Source organism: Ranitomeya imitator, chromosome 3, assembly GCF_032444005.1.
Source record: "Ranitomeya imitator isolate aRanImi1 chromosome 3, aRanImi1.pri, whole genome shotgun sequence".
NCBI classification, from domain to species: Eukaryota; Metazoa; Chordata; class Amphibia; order Anura; family Dendrobatidae; genus Ranitomeya; species Ranitomeya imitator.
The window spans coordinates 704,967,227-704,991,238 of NC_091284.1; the positions used below are offsets into that span (position 1 = coordinate 704,967,227).

The 24,012-nt window shown below is 45.3% G+C and overlaps 1 protein-coding gene across 2 annotated transcripts in view; it reads right to left on the reverse strand.

Annotated features, from left to right (window-relative positions):
- The window catches only part of POU6F1 (POU class 6 homeobox 1), a 169,930-nt gene that overhangs the window by 26,125 nt on the left and 119,793 nt on the right, over positions 1 to 24,012 (reverse strand). The window lies entirely within an intron of this gene.

Genomic DNA, 24,012 nt, shown 5'->3' on the forward strand with positions numbered 1-24,012 from the left:
TATCCTGACCAGTTCAGCAAAGCTAAGTTTTTGCTTGCGCTTTTCTGTTCACAGATTGTGGACTTATCCGTTCAGTGCTTTCTATGTTTGTCCAGCGTTATCAGTATGAATTAATTCTGTCTTGCTGGAAGCTCTGGGAAGCAGATTTACCCTCCACACCTTTAGTCAGGTGTGGAGATTTTTTGTAAACTCTGTGTGGATTTTTGTAGTGTTTTATACTGACCGCACAGTATTCCATCCTGTCCTATCTATCAAGCTAGACTGGCCTCCTGTGCTCATCCTGGTTTCATTCTGTGTATGTCTTTTTCCTCTCCACTCACAGTCATTATTTGTGGGGGGCTAATCTATCCTTTGGGGATTTTCTCTGAGGCAAGATAGTTTTCCTGCTTCTGTCTTTAGGGGTAGTTAGCTCTTAGGCTGTGACGAGATGCCTAGGAAGAGTTAGGAGCATTCCACGGCTACTTCTAGTGTTGTGTTGATTTAGGAACTGCGGTCAGTACAGTTACCACTTCCTTCAGAGCTCGTTCCATGTTGCTCCTAGACCACCGCATCATAACAGTACAAGTGGCCCTAATGAATTAAATGCATCTCAAAAGAAGGAAAAGAAAGTTCTGAACCATTTTTTTTTCTGTGCTCTGGTTTGTCTTTTTTTTCCTCTTGATATCTGGGTGGTTCAGGATATATGCTTTGGCATGGATGTTCAGGGTTTGTTTTCTCGTGTGGATCAACTTGCTGCAAGAGTACAGAGTATCCAGGACTATGTTGTCCAGACTCCGGCTTTAGAGCCTAGAATTCCTACTCCTGATTTGTTTTTTTGGGGACAGATCCAAGTTTTTGAACTTTAAAAATAACTGCAGATTGTTTTTTGCTTTGAAACCCCGTTCTTCTGGTGATCCATTCATCATATCCTTGCTGCGTGGTGACCCTCAAGACTGGGCTTTTTCTCTTGAAACAGGGGATCCGGCATTATTGAATGTTGATGCATTTTTTCAAGCACTCGGATTATTGTATGACAAACCTAATTCTGTGGATCATGCAGAAAAAACCCTGTTGGCCTTGTGTCAAGGTCAGGAAGCGGCAGAGTTATACTGCCAGAAATTTAGAAAATGGTCTGTGCTCACTAAATGGAATGAAGAGGCTCTGGCTGCTATTTTCAGAAAAGGTCTTTCTGAAGCCCTTAAAGATGTTATGGTGGGCTTTCCTACGCCTGCCGGTTTGAGCGAATCTATGTCTCTAGCCATTCAGATCGATCGGCGTCTGCGCGAGCACAAAGCTGTGCACCATATGGCAGTATCCTCTGAGCAGAGTCCAGAACCTATGCAATGCGATAGGATTTTGACTAGAACAGAACGGCAGGAATTCAGACGTCAGAATAGGCTGTGTTTTTACTGTGGTGATTCTGCTCATGTTATCTCTGATTGCCCTAAGCGTACTAAGATAATCGATAGGTCTGTTACCATTAGTACTATACAGCCTAAATTTCTCTTATCTGTGACCCTGATTTGCTCATTGTCGTCCTTTTCTGTCATGGCATTTGTGGATTCAGGCGCTGCCCTGAACTTAATGGACTTAGAATTCGCCAGGCGCTGTGGTTTTTCCTTGCAGCCTTTGCAGAGCCCTATTCCTTTGAGGGGTATTGATGCTACACCCTTGGCCAAGGATAAACCTCAGTACTGGACACAGATGACTATGTACATGGCTCCAGCACATCAGGAAGATTGCTGTTTTCTGGTGTTGCATAACCTGCATGATGTTGTTGTACTGGGTTTTCCATGGTTACAGGAACATAATCCGGTGCTGGATTGGAAAACTATGTCGGTGACTAGTTGGGGTTGTCAAGGGGTACATAGTGACGTTCCTTTGATGTCAATTTCCTCTTCCCCCTCTTCTGAGGTCCCTGAGTTTTTGTCGGATTTCCAGGATGTATTTGATGAGCCCAAGTCCAGTTCCCTTCCTCCGCACAGGGACTGTGATTGTGCTATTAACTTGATTCCTGGTTGCAAGTTCCCTAAGGGCCGACTTTTCAATCTGTCTGTGCCAGAGCATGCCGCCATGCGGAGTTATGTTAAGGAGTCTTTGGAGAAGGGGCATATTCGGCCCTCTTCATCACCATTGGGAGCGGGTTTCTTTTTTGTTGCTAAGAAGGATGGCTCCTTGAGACCCTGTATTGATTATCGTCTTCTTAATAAGATCACGGTCAAATTCCAATACCCCTTGCCTTTGCTTACTGATTTGTTTGCTCAGATTAAGGGGGCTAGTTGGTTTACTAAGATTGACCTCCGAGGGGCATATAATCTTGTTCGTATTAAACAGGGTGACGAATGGAAAACTGCATTTAATACGCCCGAAGGCCATTTTGAATATCTTGTGATGCCATTTGGGCTCTCTAATGCTCCATCTGTGTTCCAGTCTTTCATGCATGATATTTTCCGCAATTATCTTGATAAATTCATGGTCGTATATTTGGATGATATTTTGATTTTTTCCGATGATTGGGAGTCTCATGTGAAGCAGGTCAGGATGGTGTTCCAGATCCTTCGTGATAATGCTTTGTTTGTGAAGGGGTCTAAGTGCCTATTCGGAGTTCAGAAGGTCTCTTTTTTGGGTTTTATTTTTTCTCCCTCGTCTATAGAAATGGATCATGTTAAGGTCCAAGCTATTCATGACTGGATCCAACCCACATCTGTGAAGGGCCTTCAAAATCTTTTGGGCTTTGCTAATTTCTATCGCCGATTCATTGCCAACTTTTCCAGTGTGGTTAAGCCCCTTACTGATTTGACGAAGAAAGGCGCTGATGTGACGAATTGGTCCTCTGAGGCTGTTGAGGCCTTTCAAGAGCTTAATTGCTGATTTACTTCTGCCCCTGTGTTGCGTCAGCCGGATGTTTCTCTTCCTTTTCAGGTTGAGGTCGACGCTTCTGAGATTGGGGCAGGGGCCGTTTTGTCTCAGAGGGAGTCTGATGGTTCTTTGATGAAACCGTGTGCTTTTTTTTCCAGAAAGTTTTTGCCTGCGGAACGTAATTATGATGTCGGCAATCGGGAGTTGTTGGCTATGAAGTGGGCGTTTGAGGAGTGGCGACATTGGCTTGAGGGAGCTAAACACCTCGTTGTGGTCCTGACCGATCATAAGAATCTGATTTGCCTCGAGTCGGCCAAGCGGCTGAATTCTAGACAGGCTCGATGGTCCCTGTTTTTCTCCCATTTTGATTTTGTGGTCTCGTATCTTCCGGGATCTAAGAATGTTAAGGCTGATGCCCTCTCTAGGAGTTTTTCGCCTGATTCTCCTGGAGCCCTTGAGCCGGTTGGCATTCTTAAGGAAGGGGTGATTCTTTCTGCCATCTCTCCTGATTTGCGGCGGGTGCTTCAGGAATTTCAGGCTGATAGGCCTGACCGCTGTCCAGTGGGGAAGCTGTTTGTTCCTGATAGATGGACAAGTAAGGTTATTTCTGAGGTTCATTGTTCAGTGTTGGCTGGGCATCCTGGGATTTTTGGTACCAGAGATTTGGTTGCTAGGTCCTTTTGGTGGCCTTCCTTGTCGCGTGATGTGCGTGCTTTTGTGCAGTCCTGTGGGACTTGCGCCTGGGCCAAGCCTTGCTGTTCCCGCGCTAGTGGGTTGCTTTTGCCTTTGCCGGTCCCTGAGAGGCCCTGGACGCATATTTCCATGGATTTTATTTCGGATCTTCCTGTTTCCCAGAAGATGTCTGTTATCTGGGTTGTTTGTGACCGGTTCTCTAAAATGGTCCATCTGGTACCTTTGCCTAAGTTGCCTTCCTCCTCAGATCTGGTTCCATTATTTTTTCAGCATGTGGTTCGTTTGCATGACATTCCGGAGAATATTGTCTCTGACAGAGGTTCTCAGTTTGTCTCTAGATTTTGGCGGGCCTTTTGTGCTAGGATGGGCATTGATTTGTCTTTTTCTTCGGCGTTTCATCCTCAGACTAATGGCCAAACTGAGCGAACTAATCAGACCTTGGAGACCTATTTGAGATGCTTTGTGTCTGCTGATCAGGATGATTGGGTGTCTTTCTTGCCGTTGGCTGAGTTTACCCTTAATAATCGGGCTAGTTCGGCTACTTTGGTTTCACCTTTCTTTTGTAATTTTGGTTTTCATCCTCGTTTTTCTTCTGGGCAGGTTGAGCCTTCTGATTGTCCTGGTGTTGATTCTGTGGTGGACAGGCTGCAGAAGATTTGGACGCATGTGGTGGACAATTTGACGTTGTCTCAGGAAAGGGCTCAACGTTTTGCTAACCGCCGTCGGTCTGTTGGTCCCCGGCTTCGTGTGGGGGATTTGGTTTGGTTGTCTTCTCGTCATGTTCCTATGAAGGTTTCATCCCCTAAGTTTAAGCCTCGGTTTATTGGTCCTTATAAAATTTCTGAAATTATTAATCCAGTGTCTTTTCGTTTGGCTCTTCCAGCCTCTTCTGCCATTCATGTTTTCCATAGATCTTTGTTGCTGAGATATATGGTGCCCGTTGTTCCCTCGGTTGACCCTCCTGCCCCGGTGTTAGTTGAGGGAGAGTTGGAATATGAGGTTGAGAAGATTTTGGATTCTCGTTTTTCGAGGCGGAGGCTTCAGTATCTTGTCAAGTGGAAGGATTATGGCCAGGAGGATAATTCTTGGGTTGTTGCCTCCGATGTCCATGCCACCGATTTGGTTCGTGCTTTTCATTTGGCTCGTCCTGATCGGCCTGGGGGCTCTGGTGAGGGTTCGGTGACCCCTCCTCAAGGGGGGTGGGGGGGTACTGTTGTGAATTCCGCTCTTGGGCTCCCTCCGGTGGTTGTAAGTGGCACTTTTGTGAGTTCTGCTCTTGGGCTCCCTCTTGTGGTTTCAAGTGGTATGGCTGCTCCTTGGAGTTAGCTGTCATCAGCTGCCTCCACTTATCGTCTGTTCTGCTCGGCTATTTAGGCCTGGCTGTTCCTTCAGCCAGTGCCACTTGTAAATGGTTCCTGGTTGGATTCACATCTCTTTGGATTTCCCTGTTATCCTGACCAGTTCAGCAAAGCTAAGTTTTTGCTTGCGCTTTTCTGTTCACAGATTGTGGACTTATCCGTTCAGTGCTTTCTATGTTTGTCCAGCGTTATCAGTATGAATTAATTCTGTCTTGCTGGAAGCTCTGGGAAGCAGATTTACCCTCCACACCTTTAGTCAGGTGTGGAGATTTTTTTGTAAACTCTGCGTGGATTTTTGTAGTGTTTTATACTGACCGCACAGTATTCCATCCTGTCCTATCTATCAAGCTAGACTGGCCTCCTGTGCTCATCCTGGTTTCATTCTGTGTATGTCTTTTTCCTCTCCACTCACAGTCATTATTTGTGGGGGGCTAATCTATCCTTTGGGGATTTTCTCTGAGGCAAGATAGTTTTCCTGCTTCTGTCTTTAGGGGTAGTTAGCTCTTAGGCTGTGACGAGATGCCTAGGGAGAGTTAGGAGCATTCCACGGCTACTTCTAGTGTTGTGTTGAGCTTAGGGACTGCGGTCAGTACATTTACCACTTCCTTCAGAGCTTGTTCCATGTTGCTCCTAGACGACCGCATCATAACAGCAGGGGTGCAAGTGCTCTAGAAAACAGCGCCCACATTTTGCCCCCTAGAAAGTAATATTGCCCTGTGTGCCCCATTGATAGTCACTGTAACCTGAGTTCCGCTATAACAATAAGTGCCCACTTTACATTTAATAATGTCCCGAGTCTCCCCCAGTACAGCTCCCCTATATACAGTATGATGCTCTCTTATACACAGTATAATGCCCCCTCACTGTATGGTACCACCCACACTGTATAATGACCCCTTAGTAGCCTCCAAACTGTTTGATGGCTACCACACTGTATAATGGCCCCTTCACTGTAATCTCCACACTGTATGATATCCCCCATAGATAACCTCCATATAGTTTAATGTGCTAGATAGTCCTCAATATTATACAAGGCAGCACCCCATAGGCAGACCCTGTAGTCTAAGACAGTGCCCCTATAGGCAGACCCTGTATTATAAGGCAGCACCCCATAGGCAGACCCTGTATTATAAGACAGTACTCCCATAGGCAGACCCTGTAGTATTAAGCAACACCCCCATAGGCAGACTCTGTAGTATAAGGAAGCACCACCCCATAGGCAGATCCTGTAGTATAAGGAAGCACCCCATAGGCAGACCCTGTAGTATAAGGCAGCACCCCCCATAGGCAGGCCCTGTAGTATAAGACAGCACCCCCATAGGCAGACCCTGTAGTATAAGGCAGCACCTCCCATAGGCAGGCCCTGTAGGATAAGGCAGCACCCCCATAGACAAATCCTGTAGTATAAGGCGGCACCCCCCATAGGCAGATCCTGTAGTATAAGGCAGCACCCCCCATAGGCAGATCCTGTAGTATAAGGCAGCACCCCCCATAGGCAGATCCTGTAGTATAAGGAGCACCCCCCATAGGCAGATCCTGTAGTATAAGACAGCATCCCCCCATAGGATAGGCAGATCCTGTAGTATAAGGCAGCACCCCACCCCATAGGCAGTTCCTGTAGTATAATGAGCACCCCCACAGGCAGATCCTGTAGTACAAGGCAGCACCCCCCATAGGCAGACCCTGTAGTATAAGGCAGCATCCCCCCATAGGCAGATCCTGTAGTATAAGGCAGCACCCCCATAGGCAGATCCTGTAGTATAAGGCAGCACCCCCCATAGGCATATCCTGTAGTATAAGGCAGCACCTCCCCATAGGCAGATCCTGTAGTATAAAGCAGCACCCCCATAGGCAGTCCCTGTATATAAGGCAGCACCCCCCATAGGCAGATCCTGCATATAAGGCAGCACCCCTCCATAGGCAGATCCTGTATATAAGGCAGCATTCCCCATAGGCAGATCCTGTAGTATAAGGCAGCACCCCCATAGGCAGATCCTGTATATAAGGCAGCACCCCATAGGCAGATCCTGTATATAAGGCGGCACCCCCCATAGGCAGATCCTGTAGTATAAGGCAGCACCCCCCACATAGGCAGATCCTGTAGTATAAGGCAGCACCTCCCCACATAGGCAGGTCCTGTAGTATAAGGCAGCCCCTCTATAGGCAGATCCTGTAGTATAAGGAGCACCCCTCATAGGCAGATCCTGTAGTATAAGACAACACCCCCATAGGATAGGCAGATCCTGTAGTATAAGGCAGGACCCCACCCCATAAGCAGTTCCTGTAGTATAAGGCAGCACCCCCCATAGGCAGACCCTGTAGTATAAGGCAGCACCCCCCATAGGCAGATCCTGTAGTATAAGGCAGCACCCGACATAGGCATATCCTGTAGTATAAGGCAGCACCTCCCCACATAGGCAGATCCTGTAGTATAAAGCAGCACCCCCATAGGCAGATCCTGTATATAAGGCGGCACCCCCCCATAGGCAGATCCTGTAGTATAAGGCAGCACCCCCCACATAGGCAGATCCTGTAGTATAAGGCAGCACCTCCCCACATACGCAGGTCCTGTAGTATAAGGCAGCCCCTCCATAGGCAGATCCTGTAGTATAAGGAGAACCCCTCATAGGCAGATCCTGTAGTATAAGACAGCACCCCCCATAGGATAGGCAGATCCTGTAGTATAAGGCAGCACCCCTCCATAGGCAAATCCTGTATATAAGGCAGCACCCTCATAGGCAGATCCTGTAGTATAAAGCAGCACCCCCCATAGGCAGATCCTGTATGTAAGGCAGCACCCCCTGTTATGATCTGGTGGTTTAGGAGTAACATGGAACGAGCTCTGAAGAAAGTGGTATCTGTACTGACCGCAGTCCCTAAGCTCAACACAACACTAGAAGTAGCCGTGGAATGCTCCTAACTCTCCCTAGGCATCTCGTCACAGCCTAAGAGCTAACTACCCCTAAAGATAGAAGCAGGAAAACTATCTTGCCTCAGAGAAAATCCCCAAAGGATAGATTAGCCCCCCACAAATAATGACTGAGTGGAGAGGGAAAAGACATACACAGAATGAAACCAGGATGAGCACAGGAGGCCAGTCTAGCTAGATAGATAGGACAGGATGGAATACTGTGCGGTCAGTATAAAACACTACAAAAATCCACGCAGAGATTACAAAAATCTCCACACCTGACTAAAGGTGTGGAGGGTAAATCTGCTTCCCAGAGCTTCCAGCAACACAGAGATAATTCATACTGATAAGCTGGACAAACATAGAAAGCACAGAACGGATAAGTCGACAATTTGTGGACAGAAAAAAGCAAGCAAGAACTTAGCTTTGCTGAACTGGTCAGGATAACAGGGAAATCCAAAAGAGATGTGAATCCAACCAGGAACCATTTACAAGTGGCAGTGGCTGAAGGAAAAAGCCAGGCATAAATAGCCGAGCAGAAAAGACAATTAGTAGAAGCAGCTGAAGACAGCTAAATCCAAGGAGCAGCCATACCACTTGAAACCACAAGAGGGAGTCCAAGAGCAGAACTCACAAAAGTGCCACTTACAACCACCGGAGGGAGCCCAAGAGCGGAATTCACAACAACCCCCATATGCAGATCCTGTAAAAAAGGCAGCACCCTCCCATAGGCAGATCCTATATATAACGCAGCACCCCCCAAAGGCAGATCCTACATATAAAGGCAGCACCCCCATAGGCAGATCCTACAGTCATGGCCAAAAGTATTGACACCCCTGCAATTCTGTCAGATAATACTAATTTTCTTCCTGAAAATGATTGCAAACACAAATTATTTGGTATTATTATCTTCATTTAATTTGTCTTATATGAAAAAACACAAAAGAGAATGAAGCAAAAAGCAAACCATTGATCATTTCACACAAAACTCCAAAAATGGGCCAGACAAAAGTATTGGCACCCTCAGCCTAATACTTGGTTGCACAAACTTTAGCCAAAATAACTGCGACCAACCGATTCCGGTAACCATCAATGAGTTTCTTACAATGCTCTGCTGGAATTTTAGACCATTCTTCTTTGGCAAACTGCTCCAGGTCCCTGATATTTGAAGGGTACCTTCTCCAAACTGCCATTTTTAGATCTCTTTACAGGTGTTCTATGGGATTCAGGTCTGGAATCATTGCTGGCCACCTTAGAAGTCTCCAGTGCTTTCTCTCAAACCATTTTCTAGTGCTTTGTGAAGTGTGTTTTGGGTCATTGTCCTGCTGAAAGACCCATGACCTCTGAGGGAGACCCAGCTTTCTCACACTGGGCCCTACATTATGCTGCAAAATTTGTTGGTAGTCTTCAGACTTCAAAATGCCATGCACACGGTCAAGCAGTCCAGTGCCAGAGGCAGCAAAGCAACCCCAAAACATCAGGGAACCTCCGCCATGTTTGACTGTAGGGACCGTGTTCTTTTCTTTGAATGTCTCTTTTTTTCTCCTGTAAACTCTATGTTGATGCCTTTGCCCAAAAAGCTCTACTTTTGTCTCATCTGACCAGAGAACATTCTTCCAAAACGTTTTAGGCTTTTCCAGGTATGTTTTGGCAAACTCCAGCCTGGCTTTTTTATGTCTCGGGGTAAGAAGTGGGGTCTTCCTGGGTCTCCTACCATACAGTCCCTTTTCATTCAGACGCCGACGGATAGTACGGGTTGACACTGTTGTACCCTCGGACTGCAGGGCAGCTTGAACTTGTTTGGATGTTAGTCGAGGTTCTTTATCCAACATCCGCACAATCTTGCGTTGAAATCTCTTGTCAATTTTTCTTTTCCATCCACATCTAGGGAGGTTAGCCACAGTGCCATGGGCTTTAAACTTCTTGATGACATTGCGCACGGTAGACACAGGAATATTCTGGTCTTTGGAGATGGACTTGTAGCCTTGAGATTGCTCATGCTTCCTCGCAATTTGGTTTCTCAAGTCCTCCGACAGTTCTTTGGTCTTCTTTCTTTTCTCCATGCTCAATGTGGTACACACAAGGACACAGGTTGAGTCAACTCTAATCCATGTCAACTAGCTGCAAGTGTGATTTAGTTATTGCTAACACCTGTTATGACACAAATTAGAGAAGCATCACATGATTTTTCGAACAGTGCCAATACTTTTGTCCACCCCCTTTTTTATGTTTGGTGTGGAATTATATCCAATTTGGCTTTAGGACAATTCTTTTTGTGTTTTTTCATATAAGACAAATTAAATGAAGATAATAATACCAAATAATTTGTGTTTGCAATCATTTTCAGGAAGAAAATGAGTATTATCTGACAGAATTGCAGGGGTGTCAATACTTTTGGCCATGACTGTATATATAAGGAGGCAACCCCATAGGCAAATCCTGTATATAAGGCACCACCCCCCCAAAGGCAGATCCAATATATAAGGCAGAACCCCCCCCAAAGGCAGATCCTATATATAAGTAAGGCAGCACCCCCCATAGGCAGATCCTGTAGTGTAAGGCGGCACCCCCCATAGGCAGATCCTGTAGTATAAGGCAGCACCCCCCCCCCATAGGCAGATCCTGTATATTAGGCAGCACCCCCCATAGGCAGATCTTGTATATAAGGCAGCACCTCCCCAAAGACAGATCCTATACATAAGGCAGCACCCCCCATAGGCAGATCCTGTATAGAAGGCAGCACCCCCGAAAGTCAGATCCTATATATAAGGCAGCACCCCTTAAAGGCAGATCCTACATATAAGGCAGCACCCCCCATAGGCAGATCCTGTATATAAGGCAGCACCCACCCGAAGGCAGATCCTATATATAAGTCAGCACCCCCCATAGGCACATGCAGTATTTAAGACAGCACCCCCATAAAAAAAACACAATAAATACTCACCTCTCTTCCTCCTTGTTCCAGCGGCGCTCCCTGCTCCCGCTCATCTCCTGACAGCGGGCGTCGGGCGGTGACGTCATCGCGCCCGCTGTCAGATGATGTGGGGGATGATGGGAGAAGGAGCGCAGCGCTCCCTTCCTCATCACCGTGGTCAGCTGTATCGGCTAGATGCCAATACAGCTGACCTTGCGCTGCATGCGCCGATACAGTTACAGTAGAGTAGCTCCGGGTGGGCCCCCTCAGAGCACAAGGCCCTCGCACACTCTGCCCCCCCCGGTAGCTACGCTACTGATCAGACCATATGACATTCTCCCAATACTCTTCTGGATAATCCAAATGCTCTCTAGCAAACTTCAGATGGGTCCGGATGTGTACTGGCTTAAGCAGGGGGACACGTCTGGCACTGCAGGATCTGAGTCCCTGGTGGCATAGTGCGTTACTGATGGTACCCTTTATTACGGGGATCCTATGCAGGTCATTCACTGTGTGGTTCTGGGATTTTTGCTCACCTTTCTTGTGATCATTTTGAGACCTTGCATGGAGACACAGATCAAGGGAGATATCAGTGGTCTTGTATGTCTTCCATTTTCCTTTAACCCTGCTGTTCTGTTGGTCAAAAATGACCGACTTTGAACTTCAATATTCTTTAAAATATTCAAGATGCGGCTCTGAAACCCGTGGCCGACCGACCCATCCTCATTTAAGTCAATCAACCACAAGTTTCAGAACCGCATCTTGAACACCCCAAAAAATACCAAAGTTCAAAATAGGTCTCCCCAGACCGAACAGAACAGCAGGGTTAATTGCTCCCACAGTTGATTTCATCACAGCTGCTTGCCTATTGCAGTTTCAGTCTTCCCAGCCTGGTGCAGGGCTACAATTTTGTTCCTGGTGTCCTTCAACGGCTCTTTGGTCTTCACCATAGTGGAGTTTGGAGTGTGATTGTTTGAGGTTGTGGACAGGTGTCTTTTATACTGATAACAAGTTCAAACAGATGCCATTACTACAGGTAATGAGTGGAGGACAGAGGAGCTTCTTAAAGAAGAAGTTACATGTCTGAGAGAGCCAGAAATCTTGCATGTTTTTAGGTTACCAAATACTTATTTTCCATCACAATTTGCAAAATAAATCTTTCCAAATCAGACAAGGTGATTTTCTGGATTTGTTTTGCTCATTTTGACTCTCATAGTTGTGGTCTACCTATTCTGTCAAATGAGAATCATGAGGTAAAAGGAACTGGCCAAGGAGCTCAGAGACAGAATTGTGGCAAGGTACAGATCTGGCCAAGGTTACAACAGAACTTCTGCAGTACTCAAGGTTCCTAAGAGCAAAGTGGCCTCCATAATCTTTAAATGGAAGAAGTTTGGGACCACCTGAAGTCTTCCTAGACATGGCTGTCCAGCCAAACTGAGCAATGGTGAGAGAAGAGCCTTGGTGAGAGAGGTAAAGAAGAACCCTAAGATCACTTGCAGCGCTGGAGTCCTGGGTTCAAACCCCACCAAGGACAACATCTGCAAAGAGTTTGTATGTTCTCTCCGTGTTTGCGTGGGTTTCCTCCGGGCACTCCGGTTTCCTCCCACATTCCAAAGACATACTGATAGGGAATTTAGATTGTGAGCCCTATTGGGGACAGTGATGATAATGTGTGCAAAATGTAAAGCGCTGCGTAATATGTTAGCGCTATATAAAGATTATTATTTATTTATTATTATCACTGTGGCTGAGCTCCAGAGATGCAGTAGGGAGATGGGAGAAAGTTCGACAAAGTCAACTATCACTGCAGCCCTTCACCAGTCAGGCCTTTATGGCAGAGTGGCCTGAAGGAAGGCTCTCCCAGAGTTTGCTAAAAACACATGAAGGACTCCCAGGCTATGAGAAATAAGATTCTCTGGTCTGATGAGATGAAGATAGATCTTTTTGGTGATAATTCTAAGCAGTATATGTGGAGAAAACAGGCACTGCTCATCACCTGCCCAATACAATCCCAACAGTGAAACATGGTGGTGGCAGCATCATGCTATAGGGTGTTTGTCAGCTGCAGGGACAGGACGACTGGTTGTCACTGAAGGAAACATGAATGCGGCCAAGTGCAGAGATATCCTGGATGAAAATCTCTTCCAAAGTACTCTGGACCTCAGACTTGGCTGAAGGTTCACCTTCCAGCGAGACAATAACCCTAAGAACACAACTAAAATAACAAAGGAGTGGCTTCAGAACAAATCTGTGACCATTTTTGACTGGCCCAGCCAGAGCACTGACCTAAACCCAATTGAGCATCTCAGGAGAGGCCTGAAAATGGCTGTCCACCAACGTTCACCATCGAACCTGACGGAACTGGAGAGGATCTGCAAGGAAGAATGGCAGAGGATCCCCAAATCCTGGTGTGAAAAACTTGTTGCATCATTCCCAAGCAGACTCATGGCTGTACTAGCTCAAAATGCTGCTTTTACTCAATATTGAGCAAAGGGTCTGAATACTTACGACCATGTGATATTAAAATTTTTCTTTTAATAAATTTGGAAAAATATCTACATTTGTGTTTTTTTCAGTCAAGATGGGGTGCAGAGTGTACATTAATTTCAAAAAACATGAACTTTTTTGAATTTAACAAATGGCTGCAATGAAGCAAAGAGTGAAAAATTTAAAGGGGCATGAATACTTTCCGTACCCACTGTATGTGTTACTTGGCCGTAAATATAGAATGCACAAAAGTGAAACAAAAAAAAATGCAAAAATAATAATTGCATAAATAACATACAAGTCCTTTTATGCTGGACAGGTATGACTGGTCTAGTTGAAGTATCCACGCAATATCATGACTTGTGCAAATCAAATATGGTAGAGGAGTAAATGTATATCTTAAATCTTGTAGCTTGGACCGGTGTGAACAGCAGCATCCACGATATTAGCCCACCCAGACGTGTATCGGGGTGGGAACCTATCGTGGATGCAGATGTATACAGGTTAAGGTATATATTCCCACTCTTCCATATCCTAGTGTAATACAATATTTAGACCTTCATTGTGATATCCATATTGGTAGATCACTAATCTGATTAGGATCCATCTGTACCTTACCATAAGGGGATTATCATATTAAATGGATTAGCATACTAGGACTGATTTGCACTTGCACTTTAATATATCCACTGCTCAACAAAATAAAGAGAACACTTAAACAACACAATGTAACTCCAAGTCAAACACACTTCTGTGAAATCAACCTGTCCAGTTATGAAGCAACACGGATTCTGAATCAATTTCTCCTGCTGTTGTGCAAATGGAACAGAAAACAGGTAGAAATGATAGGCAATTAGTAAGACAACCCCTATAAAGGAGTGCTTCTGTGGGGGTTGACCACAGACCATTTCTCTGTTCTCAACCTTTTTGGTTGTTTTGGTCACTTTTGCATTTTGTCATTGCTCTCGACCCTAGAGATACTGCACAGTAGCATGAGGCGATGTCTACAACCCACAGAAGTTGCTCAGGTAGGCTGGTTTCACACTTGCGTTTCAAAACGCATGCGTTTAAAAAAAAACCGCATGGTGAAAAAACGCATGTAAGGGTGGTTTCACACTTGCGTTTTTGTCTGCAGCGTTTTTTTTAAAAAAAACGCATGCGTTTTTTTTCCCTATCTTTAACATTGAAAACGCATGCGTTTTTTTGTGTACGCGTTTGGTCGCGTTTTTTGACGCATGCGTTTTTTTACTGCATGCATTCATTTTCTGAAATGCTACTTGTAGTATTTTTAGAAGCGTTTTTTGGACAAAAAAAAAACGCATGCGTTTTCATGCGTTTTTTTGGGTCAAAAAATACATTGGAGTCAATGGGGACGCATGCGTTTTTTGGTGCATGCGTTTTTTGCGGTAAAAAAACGCATGCGTTTTTTTATTAAAAAACCAGAAAACACACTGATATGCCACCCCTACCTCTAACCCTAAGGGATCGTAACCCTACCCCTAACCCTAACCCTAAGGGATTCTAACCCTAACCCTACCCCTAACCCTACCCCTAACCCTAAGGGATCCTAACCCTAACCCTAATCCCTTTATGGTTAGGGTTAGGGGTAGGGTTAGGATCCCTTAGGGTTAGGGGTAGGGTTAGGGGTAGGGTTAGGATCCCTTAGGGTTAGGGGTAGGGTTAGGATCCCTTAGGGTTAGGGTTAGGATCCCTTAGGGTCAGGGTTAGGGGTAGGGTTAGGATCCCTTAGGGTTAGGGTTAGGGGTAGGGTTAGGGGTAGGATCCCTTTAGGGTTAGGGTTAGGGTTATGATCCCTACCCCTACCCCTAACCCTAACTGTTTCTGTTTATAGTGGGTTTTTTACTTTTTTTGATGATTGGCAGCTGTCACACATTTCTCAGCATGCATTTAAAAAACGCAAACGCATGTAAAAGCGTCAAAATGCCGCGTTTTTTTCACCACATGCAAAAACGCATGCGTCAAAAAAACGCAGCGTTTACATGCGTTTTTTCAACATGCGTTTTTTACCGCAAAAACGCACCCCAAAAAACGCCAATGTGAAACCAGCCTAAACGCGTGCAAACGCTGCGTTTTTTTGATGCATGCGTTTTTGCATGTGGTGAAAAAAACGCGCGTTTTGACGCTTTTACATGCGTTTGCGTTTTTTAAATGCATGCTGAGAAATGTGTGACAGCTGCCAATCATCAAAATAAAGTAAAAAAAACACTATAAACAGAAATAGTTAGGGTTAGGGGTAGGGGTAGGGTTAGGTATCATAACCCTAACCCTAACGGGATCCTAACCCTAACCCTACCCCTAACCTTAAGCCTAAAGGGATCCTAATCCTAACCCTAAAGGGATTAGGGGTAGGGTTAGGATCCCTTTAGGGTTAGGATCCCTTTATCACCTTTATGGGGGGGGTGTTATGATCAGGTGACCTTGGAGCAGCATGAAAACTATCACTGGAGTAGGTGGTAACTATACTGATCGCAAACCCTGATCTTAACATCGCAACTAGAAGTAGCCGTGGGGTGTGCCTAACAAAACCTAGACACCTCGACACAGCCGGAGGACTAAATACCCCTATAGATGGAAATAGGAATTTCTACCTTGCCTCAGAGCAGAACCCCAAAAGATAGGCAGCCCCCCACAAATATTGACTGTGAGTAGTAGAGGAAAAGACACACGCAGGCAGGAAACAGGATTTAGCAAATGAGGCACACACTAGCTAAATAGGAAAGGATAGGACAGGATACTAAGCGGTCAGTATTAAAAATCCTTCCAAAAATATCCACAGCAGAAAATACAAAAACTCCACCATCTAACTAAAGATGTGGAACGTATATCTGCAACTCCAGAGAATCCAACAAGACTGAGAAAACACTGACACAGTCTAAGCTGGACAAGAGAAAAACAAATGAATAGCACAGAATATAAGCACACTGCATGTGTGCCACAGAAAAAGAAACAGACACTTATCTTTGCCGAATTGGCAGCTAAGCAGGAGAAGCCAGAAAGTGATCCAACACTTCACAAGAAACATTGACAACTGGAAAGGACTAATGAATCCTGCACACCTAAATATCCCAGTCAGAACTGCAATCAGCAGATACCTGGCCAGGACTGCGACTCAGAGACAACTGCATTCCCACCTACAACCACTAGAGGGAACCCAAGAGCAGAATTCACACCAGTACCACCCTCTTGAGGAGGGGTCACCGAACCCTCACCAGGGCCCCCAGGACGATCAGGATGAGCCAGATGAAAGGCATGGACCAAATCAGCAGCATGGACATCAGAGGCAAAAACCCAAGAATTATCCTCCTGGCCATAACCCTTCCATTTGACAAGGTACTGAAGCCTCCGCCTCGAAAAACGAGAATCCAAAATCTTCTCAACCACATACTCCAACTCTCCATCAACCAACACAGGGGTCGGAGGATCAACAGAGGGAACAACGGGCACCACATATTTCCGCAATAAAGATCTATGGAAGACATTATGGATAGCAAAAGAAGCCGGAAGCGCCAAACGAAAAGACCGGATTAATAATCTCAGAAATCATATAAGGACCAATAAACCGAGGCTTAAACTTAGGGGAAGAAACCTTCATAGGAACATGACGGGAAGACAACCAGACCAGATCCCCAACCCGAAGCCGGGAACCAACACACCGACGACGGTTAGCAAAACGTTGAGCCTCCTCCTGAGACAACACCAAATTGTCCACCACATGAGCCCAAATCTGCTGCAACCTGTCAACCACAAAATCCACACCAGGACAGTCAGAAGGCTCAACCTGCCCAGAATAAAAACGAGGATGTAAGGACAATGAGGGCCGTTTTGGACCAGTATATATAGGAATCCTACCTCTGCAAATAATTTACTCAGATGGAACAGACATCATCCCTTTGGACTCAGGAGGGGGATCCCTAAGGGACAACATTTGAGAGCTAAGAGAAATTGCTCTTCAGACTCGTCTTTTTATACTGAAGCACGCAACCTAAGGGATAGATTCTTTGGAGAGGGGCTATCAGAATAATATCCTTCGAGAAACATTCAAACAGGTGGAATCAACATCAAGAACCAGCCTCCTTCAACCCAAGGCTAATGATAAACCAGACCCCTTCGTGAGACTTATTGGCAATTTTGATGACTGTTCCCAAGAGGTGAGGGAGATTGTCAAGAAGCACTGGGACATATTATTGGCAGATACAGATATAAAATAATTTTTTTATCTGAAACACCTATGATTACTTACAGAAGGGGGAGATCCCTAAGGGGTCAGTTAGTTCATAGCACCTTCACTCCCCATAAGAGGAGTGGTACTTGGCTTGACAGAAGACAGCTGGGCACCTATTGATGTGGCCAAGTGTTCGCAAGTAGACACTTTGCTAATTGCAAGATGAGTGGCCTGATATACTTGTTTAAATACACTTGTCCCATGAATTATGTGGGCAAGACCAGGAGGGAACTGAGGAGGAGGGTTGGGGACCACCTGGGGGACATCAGGCTTGCCAGGGATACCCCCATCTCTAGGCATTGGTGTGCACCGGGGGGACCTCAGCTCTTTCTCCTTTTGAGTAATTGAGGTGGTGGCTCCCTCTATTCGAGGTGTTAATTTTGATAAAAGGATCCTACAAAAGGAACGTAAGTGGATCCACAGACTGGACACTGTCTCCCCAAAGGGACTGAATGAACAAATGAACTTTGGCTGCTATCTGTGATTTTTTCTCTGTTGGCATAATCGGTGATAAGTTTACCTGCAGTATTGACCAGAATAGGTCATTTATGAGTCATTATTTGTCTTCATTTGAGGAGAGTATATGGAGCACCCCCAGACACAGGGCCACGAGTTCTCGGTACCGGGCCTCTCTGGTTCGGTTCTGAGGCTGTCACGGTGGCTAGACCCGGTCCGCGACCCTGCTAAGGGGCGTCCAATAAAGGTGGTACAGTCTGTCAGGGATTCATGACGCCACCTGTGGTGTTCGGTCAGGGTGATTGACGCTGCTGTGGGTCCGCTGGGGTGATGGAATGGCAGCTGGATGGTATACCTTCCCACAGGTGAAGTATGTCCCCAGGGCTTCCCAGTAAGGTAGATGGTGATGGTGTGAGGTGCAGTCAATAACGAGGACACAGGGTTGCAGTCTCTTTACCTCTTTACTGAAGACTTCAGGATCCTCAATCCAGAGCACGATTAACAGGGCTATCTGAGACCAGCCAGTCCGATGGGCACATCCAGAGTTCCCTTTGCAGGTGGAAATCAGTGCCTACCACTAGCGCCTGTGTGTTGTAGTGCTACCCTGCTGAGCATTCGGACTAGTCCTCAACTTCTGTTCTCGTTCGTTCGTTCTTTCTAATTCTCTCTCGCTTGTTCCAGATGTTACTAGTTTCTCGTCCCCCAGGTATGTTATGGCTAGGACGCACCTGTATGACGGGAAGGCTCGGAGCTCTTCCGGGACCCTAGAGACGCCCCTCTCCACGAGTTGCCCCCTATGTCTTCGTAGGAAATGTAAGGTAGACAGCCAACCTATAATTAACTGTACTGCGGAGTTCGAAGTAAGGCCTAGAGTCACTTACTCCCGCGGTGTTCCGGCCACCGGCTATGCGCCTCAGTAGGATGCTGCCTCGGTCTCACGGCACGACTCCTACTGGCTCTCCTTTGTGCTTCATCTCGTTTCTCACTGTTGCACAATATCCTTCCCTTCGTGTCACTTTCTTAGGATACTGCCTCGGGGTGTGCAGGCGCGGTTCCATATCGTTCTGCTCTGTTCGCTAGGCACCTGCCAGGTTCCCACACCTGACAGGGACCCCCCTGTGTCTTCTCCCTGCAACACCCCCTGCCACGGGATGTTGCCTGAATCCAACCCAGTCAGCTTCTGACTAACTTCCTATCCAACCCCTAGTTTTACCAGTGTGAGGAGTGACCCAATAAATAAAGCCTTTTTCTCCCCCTAGTGGCCGGAGTGTGAAGTGTAATGTGTGCTGGTGATACCTGGTCAGTAGAATTCCTTCAGTGCCATCAGACGTACCATCACTCCCCTTAGTGGCAGAGTGTCATACTGCAACGACCAGATCTCTGGGGAGCTGCATATATCTATTGATACCTGTTAAGTGGATCTTCTTGACAGATGTAGCATATCGTATACATACGTATATAGCCTGGTAGGAGACGGTATATAGCCTGATAGTTGTAAATGCATTGGCAGTATATCCATATATAATCTTGCTTTGTTACCAAATAACTATTAAGTGCGGCGCTAAACTATGCGCCAATTTCCAAATGTACCTATATTTAGTTTTTTCAACTAACCATTAAACCCGGCGTTTGAATATGCGCTCATGTTTGAATTGAGGACAACACAGGGTTAAACCGTTCTAGGGGCTGAGTATCGCAAGTTTTTTCCGGCAACACTCTTATTACAGGAAAGTCGATGAAGCCTGTTGATATGATGCAGAATTCAAGCCCCTGTGCAGAAGATGTGACTCTTTCCATTAACTCCGGGAATGTGCAGCGAATGAAGCGCATCCATGGAGCGTAGTGCTGTTTGAGCTTGTTTGTGCGCGGTGGCCAAAGTGCAATGATGTAGAGCGGCATCGTCTGAGCTCGCGCATGTGCAGTTGTTGAGGTGCATTGGTGGAAGGCAGTATTGTCTGCGCCTGCGCATACGTTGTACAGGAAATATGGGTATACAGTTCCGGTCATGCGCAGTGTCTGGAACGCGGAATAGGGACCGGAAATGTGGTATCGTGGCACGCACGCTGTACTATCAGATGTTCTGGATAATTATGTATTGTAGAGGCTATATTACGATTAACTGGGCACTCAATCTGAAGCACCATATCAGGAGGGGACTCACCCTGACGAGCTGAGGAGTATATCGTTTAGAGCTTCATCACCTACGGATAAGCTAAATTGCCCTGCAGTATTTATTTACTCCTAATGAACCTCACATTTTTGTAGAGGGGAAACGCGTTGAGTTTTTGACGGACATACTTACTGATGGACATGTAGAGTTTTTAATATGGGCGCATCTACAGTATTTGATTAACCAAGTGTAACAAATTATTTACTACTATTGTTTACATGGATTTACTAATGACTATCCTTTAAGTTATAGGCAAGATATTGACAACTGATTCATTCTGTAGGAGGCAACTATGGGAGAGTTCTCTCTGTTATGTATGAGCTATGTGTGAATGTTACACTGGGGGGACCCATATATATATATTATTTAAAAAAAACCTCCAGTAACATCTTCTAAACAGGCACTTTAAAGCACTAATGGATCAATAAGGGACAGAGTAGGGAACAGCCGTCGATGAGCGGGGGCGCCATTTGCGCCAAGTATGATATTATGGTGCCAACCTCCACTGGTAGGCAGGGTCAAAACAGGGATAGCCTATTGTTTGCCCCGTTTGCAAAAGTTGAGACCCTAATCACATCATTTGGTACACTGTATGTATGATAATTAGTTCTCTATCCCATCCTCTAAGGGCCTAATTGGCGGTAGAAGGGATAGCCGACGGGGTGCCAACCTCTGCTGGCGGGTAGGGTGCATTCAGTGAAGTGCAGGGCTAGGCACCACCCTGGCTTTTTCTATTGTATGATTTGTTATGGTGATGGTTTGAGTAGCGCACTGATTAAGAATTTTTAAAATGAATTAATAAAAGGTATTTTTATATATTGAAAGAATACTGGGGTTTTTCTGTGATTTTACGCCCACATGTTCCAGAACTCGAGCCAAAAAAATCTGCCGTGTATTTTACCACAAATTTTGTGGCAAAATATTTTCCGTGCAGTTTTTTCCATGCATTTCTCCCTTTGCTTTGCAGCATGGTGGCTCAGTGGATAGCACTGTAGCCTTGCAGCGCTGGGGTTCTGGGTTCAAATCTCACCAAGGGCAACATCTGCAAGGAGTTTGTATGTTCTCCCCGTGTTTGCGCGGGTTTCCTCTGGGTTTCATCTGGTTTCCTCCCACACTCTAAAGACATATTGATAGGGAATTAAGATTGTGAGCCCCATTAGGGACAGCGATGATAATGTGTGCAAACTGTAAAGCGTTGCAGAATATGTTAGCGCTATATATAAAAAAAAATAAAGATTATTCTTATTATTATTATTAGTGGTATAAGACCACAGAAGTAATTGATTTGAATCTCTGTCAATTTCAGTGTGGAAATGATTTGGCAGTGTATGGATGAGATTTATTAAATAGTCATCCACTTTGCTGATACAATATATGCCTACAGTATATGTGTGAACATATCCTAAGAGAGGGACATTGTTATCAGTCCTACTGCTGTGGCAAAGCAATATTGAGCTTTATTGTATAGCGCGAATTGTAGACACAAAGTCATGTATGTGGGAGTAATTATACCTAATCACAGCTAGGAAGGAGAAGGCAATGAGTCAACAAATTATTATAGTGATAACAATAGTAACTGGTGATAATAGCGCTCACTTTACATTGTTCAATACATGGGACATTTCAAATTATTGGCTGCTGTGAACTTCAGTACTTGGGTGCATATTAATGGGTTAACTACATACAAGGATCAGTGCGCCTCACTTATCAAAATGGTCTTAAAGAATAGCTATGTTGCCAATACTGACCAAAGAATCATGGCTTTAGGTTTTTGTTTTTTTTTCAGTACGAGTTAAACTAGGATGAATGCAAAGAGATCGGTCTTAAAGTGGGATTTACACTCTATCGCCTGTTCATCGCTCTATGCACATGAAAGTGCAGACTATCCAGTTAAAGTGGTTGTTTGGTCTTCTACTAAAAGTCTGCAGTCACTTTATGTAACTACTAGATGAAGGTCTAATGCTATTGCATCGGGAGGGCGGTAATGTCACGATGGGGGCAGGCATGCGGCGCTGTTGTTGCCTAATCGCATCCTGTGATAATCTAATGACATTTGTATCAGGGGACTCATGTGCTTGATGCCTACGCTTATATGCATTGTTTTTGTCCCAGCGATGCTGTTGCTCTTCAAGAGTCTAATTTGCCCTTTGATGTCTTCGACGTTGTTCCTTTGCTGCTTTCCTTTCATTATCATTGCCGTACTTTTTATGAGGAGCCATGTTGGCATTGATATTTGCTTTTTAAAGGGGATTTCCCACAAACAAAAGTTCATTTTAAATATTGTCTGTGTCTGACAGTGTACAGAACATACCACAGCCCCTGGGTAGGGGAGGAAGCAAAAGACAATACTGACATTACAGTAGGAGATCGCAGAAGATAAAATGTGTGAGGTAAAATATTTTTTTAAAAACAGTCAGTGAAATATTTTACCTCACAAAATGAATCCACTGTGATCTTCTGCTGTAATGTCAGTATTGTCTTTGCAATGCTCAGGAGATGTAGTATGCTCCGTACACGGTCAGACACAGTCAATTTTTAAAAAGAAATTTCATTCGTGGGAAAACCCCTTTAATGTGACCGGCTTTCTCTGCCTGTAGATTCATTGCGCATCTGCCGCTGGGATCAGCCGAATTATTCACTGCGCCTGTGCAGAATTCACGCAGGCGCAGTAAATCAGACCGCCGCCATCTTTGTGCAGACAGATAGTGGCGGTCACATTAAAACTGCGCATGTGAACAGTCAGTGAATTATTCGGCTGATCCCAGTGGTGGCGTGTTCGTGGCTGTTTGAGTGTGAATGTGAGTGTGTGAGTGTAAGTGTGTGTGTGTGTTGCGACCGTGTTCCGTTGGTCGTACCGCGCAATAGGTTGGTACCAGCAACAGATTCCATATTGAGACACCCATCACTTGGGTGTTCCAATATGGCGGTCCGTGAACTTCCTCCACTTGGAATTCTGAGATACAGTGACATCTGGACAGACAAGGAAATGAAAACATTACAAGGCAAATATATAAATAGATAGGCTTCTGAATCCTTACAGCGTGAGCAATGCACGCTGTCAGGATTTTCCGGTACTGCTGGTGAGAGCAGGAAATCACGTTGCAGCAATTATGTAATTTGCATACTTCCGGCCACATTCCAACTAAATGTACTAGGCCTCATTTGAATTGAGCGAGACTGAGCAGGCCTAGACTGCACGTGACCACGTGTGCAAATAACATACTTGGAATCACATGACTGAACTCTCTCATGGGCACCGTAGAATCTTAATAGAGTGTGGCGCAAACTTTCCACGGATTAGGAAGTCTACAGTGACAGTGAGTGCAGAGTATTATCAGAAGACCGGACAACCCCATTAAAACAATCGTTCAGTGAGCATAAAGGAACATGTTCTCTACAGCACATCAACTGGTTACACAGGATGATGTGCTGCCAAGACCAACTTTTAAGGTACTTTAAAAATCATTTCACCCTATGACTGCTTTGCTCGTATTTCGGGTAATTGCTAGCCCGTTCAGACACGCTGATAATCGGGAACCTCAAGAGTTACGAGAATGGAAGCAGCATATTCTATCATTCAGTCCTGTCTGCCTCCTGTAGGACACTTTTTGTTTTTCATATGCATTTGATCTAGGACAAGCCCTCACTATTACAAACGACCAGTGATATATCCAGATTCCATTTAAAAAACTAATGTCACTATAAGGGTATGTGCACACGTTGCAGATTTCCTACGGATTCAAAAAAAGAGAAAGAAATGTCCAGCTTCACCGAGTCCGTAAAAAGGCGATTTCTTTATTAAACTTTAAACATGGAGGATACAGACTTCAGCACAACCATATGGGTAAGAATCTCAACGCGTTTCTGGAGACTAGGCTCCCTTAATCATGGTCATGATTTACGGACTCGGTGAAGCTGGACATTTCTTTCTCTTTTTTTGGA